The sequence below is a fragment of the Sparus aurata genome, chromosome 13 (genome assembly GCF_900880675.1).
Source record: "Sparus aurata chromosome 13, fSpaAur1.1, whole genome shotgun sequence".
NCBI lineage: Eukaryota > Metazoa > Chordata > Actinopteri > Spariformes > Sparidae > Sparus > Sparus aurata.
Window position 1 is genome coordinate 30,411,402 of NC_044199.1, and position 7,333 is coordinate 30,418,734.

Below are 7,333 nucleotides of genomic sequence, written 5' to 3' on the forward strand. Positions count from 1 at the left end.
TTGTCTTCCACACATGACGTTTTTTGACTCCTCTTCAGCAGATGTGACACAGCACTTTATGAAAACTACAACCCTCAAAAAAACCACCTGCTTCTGCAGCAGACTGAATGTGACTGAAAGCCAATTATCGTGCCTGTCACGGAGGGGAATGGGAAATTTCCACCACTGTCTCATTTTCTGACACTGTGGAACGTGAAAGGACAAACAGGTCCGCTCTGTGTGGAAACCATTTCTGGGTGGGGGCCTGATAAGCCGTCTCGACACCATGACACGCCGTCCGTGGAGAGACAGCGACGCAGTCTGAGGCTGATCTACCTGTGAGCGCAGGTCTGCTCGATCTGACAGGTGATGTTCAGTGTTGAGGAGACACAGTGTGGAGCTGTTTGCTTCACAAAACAATAAAAAAAACAACAATTATCACAAACACATGAACCATTGACACATTTTCGACAGCTCCCTCTGGAGCCACAGAAGGATATTCAACTGTTGACGCTTTGGTACTGTAGGTCGGGTCGGCGTCAGTATCTGATGAGTGGGGAATGTCACTCAAAAAAACCAATTTCTTACTCTTACTCAGGATTCAAACCCTGCTCTCCGGTATAATTATCCACCATCGTGTCTGTGCAGTACAAATATGAAGCATTTTGTCACCTATATAAAAAAAAAAATCATTCTCACGTATAATCACAAACTAGAATGGCGCTCAATAGAGAGCATACCTCTAACTTTTATTCAAACTATAATCCAGTATCAAATAAAACATATTTAAGTCTGCTATATCTAGATTTGTATCTTCTAATACTCTCTCAGATACCAGCCAGCTGTTAGATGGACATACTTTTTAGTGATGTGGCATATTTTACTCTAATGGCTGCGCTACAAACATTTCTTATGTGCAATCTGATATTTTTAGCCATCTTCAATAGAGCAAACTCCTCTCCACAATCTCTTGTCGTCTGCAGGCCACCTCCAGTTATGCCTTTAGACACTAGAATGGCACCTAGTAGAGCGCATACCTCCACCAAGGCCCCAACAGCCCCCTTCATCAGCATCACATTGTTCTCACTCACAGATGTCAGCCTCCTTCATTCCCTCAGAAATCAGCAGAAAAGATCCTGGATCTGTCTCTTTAAGTTTAAGGGGTCTGTTCCGGGCTGAGACCGTCCTACATCCGAGTTTGGAGTTATCAGTACCTGAAAACATGACCTCATAGGAGGTAATAAGTAATACAGGTACCGAAAGTCCTTCTCTGAACTCCTTTCATCGTGCAATAATATAACATTTTCATATTTCTTCTGTAAACCTCTGTTTGACCGTGACTTCAGGTTTATTTGTTGTTGCTGATTATAGATATAGAGTTTATTATATCGAATATATGCCCATCACGAGCTGGATTTACTCTGTCATAGCATCTGTAGCAGAAGACAGTTCTGTTTTCACACAATGGATACAACCAAACGACGTCTCTGACATCTTGAGTTGAATAGAGTGAGAAAACAGGAGAGCAAACATGCTTTCTGTGCTGCCGCTCACCGATTCAATCTACAGTCACGATATATGAAGAAAAAAATACTCCAATTGTGAGAACTGTACCCAAACACATTAAATCTGATTCATGGGAAATACAGCGTACACAGAGTTTCTAGGTTCCACAGGAGTAACTTTTTCTTTTCCTTCCCAGCAGCCAGGCCTTCAGTTTGAGTTGTAGTGCCTCAACAGGAAGCGATCATGACCTGACCGCCGGCTTCATCACTCATAGAGAAACACCGGCCCAGTATCGATTCAAATATATAAAAAAGCAAACAGAGAGCATCAATATGTGTCTGAACGCCGCCGACCCCTTTATAGCTCAAAGTGCTGTGCATTAAAATGTCGAGGCGCGAAGTTGCCTCACAGGTCCGCGCTCTTAAATCAAAGAGTGACAAGAAAACCACCGAACGACTTAATGATTAAATCCAGATCAATCCCCGTGTTCTGTTTACCGTTTTGTGCCGAAACGCACAGATGATGCTTAAGAAAGTGTGCAAGACTCCGACGCTCTCGCCAGGCACGCCGGCACTTTGACTTATTGCTTTCTGACCTTTCGTGGCATTTGGAAAGGGCAACTCTGCAGACAGATGGTGCATACACATATGTAAATTGATAACGTTAGGTGACGGCAGCTGTGGGCCATATAAAGTGAGTCAAATTATTTGCACCGCACCTTTATAACACCTCTCTCGGACGTAACTGCCGCTGAGATTTGAGTTATCGGGTCGTTTTCTTGTCACTAAAATCCGTCAAGTCAATTTTATTTACACGGCTCAATATCACAAATCAGCCTCGAGGGGTTTCATAATCAAAACTATCAGCATGGACTGAGTGAGGAGATACAAAAATGTCAGACTGAATGTGCCCTTTATGGAGGAAAGACGGGCCAGTTTTATGTGGCTAAAATTTTAATGGACTCGACCTCTGACCTCGCTGTCATTAGATATTCTCTTCGTCTAAAAACCTCATTTCAGGTCCTAAAGCGCCGAACAACACGCTGAATAAACACTCGTTGTGTCCAGCATGAACCTTGACCTCCAGGAACACTGATTGGTGTGTCCAAAAAAAAAAGAAATTGGCTACGAGCAGTACATCTGCATTTTCGACTAAAACCAGAAACCGACAACACAAAAAGAAGGTCTTCAGGGTCGGTTAGTGTTTACGGCTTCACAATACCCAACTTCCCCAATTACGCGAGGTTAAATATCTTTTATGTGGGAGGTTAATATCTAATTAGATGTTTACAGGAAACATCATATTAGAGCCAGAGGAGAAGAAGCATGCAGGGACTTTTTTTGGTCATGAATTTGTTTCTCAACATTGTGAAAGGAAATGTTTCTCCCACATTCTGTTCCTCAAGCTTTTAACTTCCCTTGGCTCATTGTTCAAGTTACATCACTTCTGCAACTGAAACACATGATCAATATATGATAAGTTATGATATTTATATATGTTTTTTCACAATCTGTGCAACACGTTCTCACTCCCAACTCGTCAAATGCAGCAGTTTAGTCAGAGCCATTAATCTTCAAACTGTAAGACTCCCTCTTGCGTCAGTTTTGCACGTGAAGCTTTAAGATAAGACGTGACGTTATTGATCACTCACTAGGGCAAATCACCTGTTACAGCAGCGGTTGGGTGATAGATACAGAGATTAAACACAGGACAAGAGGACAAAATAGAAAAATAATACAATGGAAATACCCATTAAAAACACTACCACCAATAAGAAATTAGAAAACAAAAAAAAACAGGGTAAGTGCACCCATATGATATATATTAGATGTGTATATTAGCTTAGACTGCACAGGAAGCAAACAGGAAACGACACAGGATAGTTGCAGAGTGCCTATTTGAGGGATGTACTGGATGCATTTATATGTTTTATTGATATGAATAAATAGATAATATCCATGGGATATGTAGTGCATTATGTAGTTAAGTAGGGACAGAGAGAGGGGGATGAAAAACAGCGGTGTTATAATATGAGCTCACCGAAGTCCAACTAGACTTTCAAAATAAAGCGTGCTGACAATTAGTTTGCATAGAATGGCATTCTGACTTTCGGGATGTTACCTGCGCTGTCTTGCAGTCACAGTTTGGTTTGGTTCAGGGGAAATATACAGGAACTGAAGAAGGGTGAGAGGTGAAACGTCTTCAAGAACCTGAAACACGTCCAGTTTCCTACGATACAGCACTTTTGATTACCATCACCTGGATGACTGAAAACCTTCACCGACATTTTGTACATTTTGTTTTTTCTCAACATCTCTCTGCCCTGCCAAAAATACCCATGTATTATCAACTTTCACGTCAACTTTTTGCGAGCCAGTGAAAACTGTTTATATCATCCTGACAGCGCATTCACCCAGTGGGTTCTTTCAATTGATTATTCAGACAAAGACCTCAACACACAGACTCCGCTCATGCCAGTAAGAATATTAAGTTAGGGAAATGATCAATTCTTTCTTTGTTTGTCTACTGGGCTAAGTCTAGTCAGATTGAATGCATTGTGTCCAAAACAAAGACCAGAATCGTCCTAATATACATTGCATCATATTTTTTCAGTGTGTGTCAATACGTTGTTGCCCTGTAAGGTCGTGCGGAGGTGCATAACGATTTAAAACTGATGGTTTATTCAGTAGGAAGAAACTTTTGTCCAAAGCAACGGATAAATTAAATCCAAAGCCTTCGAGAGTGAGTGCCAAGCAAATTACTTCTTTTGTTGGGAAAGGGATAGAGGAGTATTTAGAGAGAGGGAGAGCATATTAGGTGAGAAGTCAAGCGATTTGAGGAGTGAAAGGGATTCTGTTGATATTAAGTTCTTAAATCTAATAAACACAATAAAAAAAAAACAAATATGCATGCAGCTGATTCTTTTCTCACTCGTCCCTCATCCACAGAGAGGTCAAAGTTCAGCGTCAGCAACGCGGCCGCACTGATGGAACCTCCCCGGCGAGCTTAACCAGGCTGAATATCTGCTGACGCGGGGACTCGAGGCTGTTCCCCAAACATGATCCTGACACGTATTAGCATCTTTTCCCCTCGTTTCTCCGCTCTGTCCAGTCCTGCTGTGGACGCTCAGAGAGAGAGAGAGAAGCTCATTCCTCTCTCGTTGTGACAATTCAATCTGTTCGGCATCTTCTCGAATGAATTATGGATGAACCCCAGCAACCTCTGAATGCGGTGGAGATTTACTTTTGATCGAGTAGCCGCTCGCTTTACAACTCTGTCCGTCGCGATCTCAGGGCGGAAAATGAGCCATCAGCAGGTTCTCTGTCGTTTCGATTTGAGAATCTTAATCTGTATTTTATTTTATTTTTTTTCTTAAATGGGGAAGACACAAGGAAAACCATCCCACAGCATCGTGTTATTTTACACTAGTTGGCTACTTTTCTCTACTTTCTTATCTCGTTGTCACGTTTGATCAGTGCATCTCTGGTGAAAAGCCTAAAAACAGAAAGGTCGAGATCGTTTTAGCAACAGGTACGTGTCCGTGTAATGTTCAGGTGTCCACATAAGCTACATCAGACAGCTAATGGAGTTTGCTCCTGCGTAGTTACGCGGGGTTTATGCAACACCAGAACAGAACCTGGTTTGTCCACTTGAGACTTTCAGCTCAGCAGTTTGAACCTGCTGTCAGACATGAAAGTCACTTCCGCTGCTGACGAAGCCTCCGACACTCAACATGAAACTATTACAACAGAAACTGGACAGAGTAATCTTGGCAGAGACCTTCACAGTGAGCGTTGGAACATCTTTAGATCATCCCGGGAACCACAAAAAAATCAATGATGTGACATGTTAATCCTCGTGTTAAGAAGACAGAGCTTCATCTGATATGTCTGTCAGTGCAATCGTCGGCTACAAAACCTCAGTGTTGAATCCTAAACTTTTGACCGAACCGACGGTGAAAGTCGTTCAAAAGTCTTTCTGAAGTTTCGTCAGAGTTGTCGGGGGAATCATCTTATTTTCTCAGAGACCTCGCCTCCCTTCTCTCCTTCTCTGCGCCCTCTGTCTTGTTGATATTCAGATAAACAGGCGGGTTAAGAGTTCATCCTCCGGTCTGAGAGAATCTCATTCTGCCTGGCTGACATTTATGTAAAAGAGAAGGAATAATGGCTCAGGGTTCGTGATCGGCAGTAAGCCGGGGGCCGGTCAAAGTCAGTGACTCAACAATGTCAATTTTCCGTGCTTAGTTTGCTCCTCTGGCGCTTCTGTAGGATAATAAATCAGTATTGGGTGATAATGAACTCACTTTTTAATTTGGAACTTTCTGTAAGCTTGAGGGTAAACATGCAGGAAATTGGAGTCGAATAAATTGAGTGATTAAGCATCAAATCTGACTCGTTCCGAATGCACAACGTGTATGAACAATTGTTGAGACTAAAGCAGGTTTCCATCCAAATGCAGCTTCATTTTTCTCTGAGCAGACGAGAGAAAATGTCAGCTAATGTTTGTGTTTTCCCACCGCTGCTGATGGGAGTATTTTGTCGAACCAGAGTCTTGAACTTTTAAAGCTCCAACAGGGAGAACAGTGTAGATAAAAGAGGAGCATTGTGGGAGAACTTGGGAAGGTTGAACACCAGATGGATGGAAGCGGTGTGAGGAGGGATTTGACGAGCGACTGGATGAGAATCCTGGCCGCTGGTGAGGACGGGCTGAATCCTCCCGATGTTTGAACAGGAGGATCTACAGTAGCTATAGTTTGAACAGCTATTACTACATATGTGTTCCCTGTCTTTATCTCTGAAACACAAATAACCTTTGACAGAAATGCGTTTATCTGCATTGTAAAAAGGAAGCGCAGGTTTTGGATTGAGAGCAGCGGGCGCAGGACTCTGCATGAAGAGGTAGGTCTTACTGGCTTCCGCTACATGTTCCACAGTCTGGAGCCAAGATATGTTATTCCATCCCGGAGCTTTTTCACACTTAAATCGATTCCAAATCTTTACAAGGGGACAAACCTTTCCGTGCAAGTGCCCCTCAACTCTGCTCACAGGGTAGCAATAACCTGCGATGCCTGGACATCCAGAGCTACAGTCTCATATGTGACCGTTACAGCTCATTATGTCAGCAGTTAATGGAAGCTTATGTCCTACGTACTTCAGACGAGAGCTGTGGATGATGCCACACAAGCGCAAATATGTGTGAGTTTCTCAAAGCAATGGCAGGCGAGTGGGGAATAGAGAAACACGCCCTGGTTCTCGTCACCGACAATGCTTCTAACATGAGTCCGGCTGCTGAGCTTGGCAACTTTCTTTTAACAGTGAAACACTACATTTAACACAAATTAAAAAATAATAATTTTGATATTACAGTTACACTATACAATATAGAAGGTGCTGTGAGGTATTACATGCGTTTACACGTTTGATGCTCCAAAAGCAGTCAAAGTTGAGGGACACTGTGTCCTGGATGTCAAACTTTTAATGTGAAGGCTCTCCAGACACCTCCATCATGAGTGACATCGAGTCATATTTCTTAAGGTTTTGCATTGTCAACTTCACTTAGAACAGAACTGCTCAAAATACTCTCCTAATGTTCTGCTGCATTCAAGGTCAGAAGTCAGAATTTTTAAACTCTAGGTGCTCCAGGTGTGTGACGCAAATCTTAATATAAAAAAAACTTGCCTGCACGTGACAAAATTCTTTATTCAAGTGTACACACAGGAGTGAACCCTCAGCAGTGCACGCATCAATATAGGAGAGAAAAACGACTCATGACTTTTATTTTAAGTGGCATTTCAATGTCAGTTTTCCCAGTAGGTCATTTGAAATTTCCAAATTCTAGTTGTCTGAAA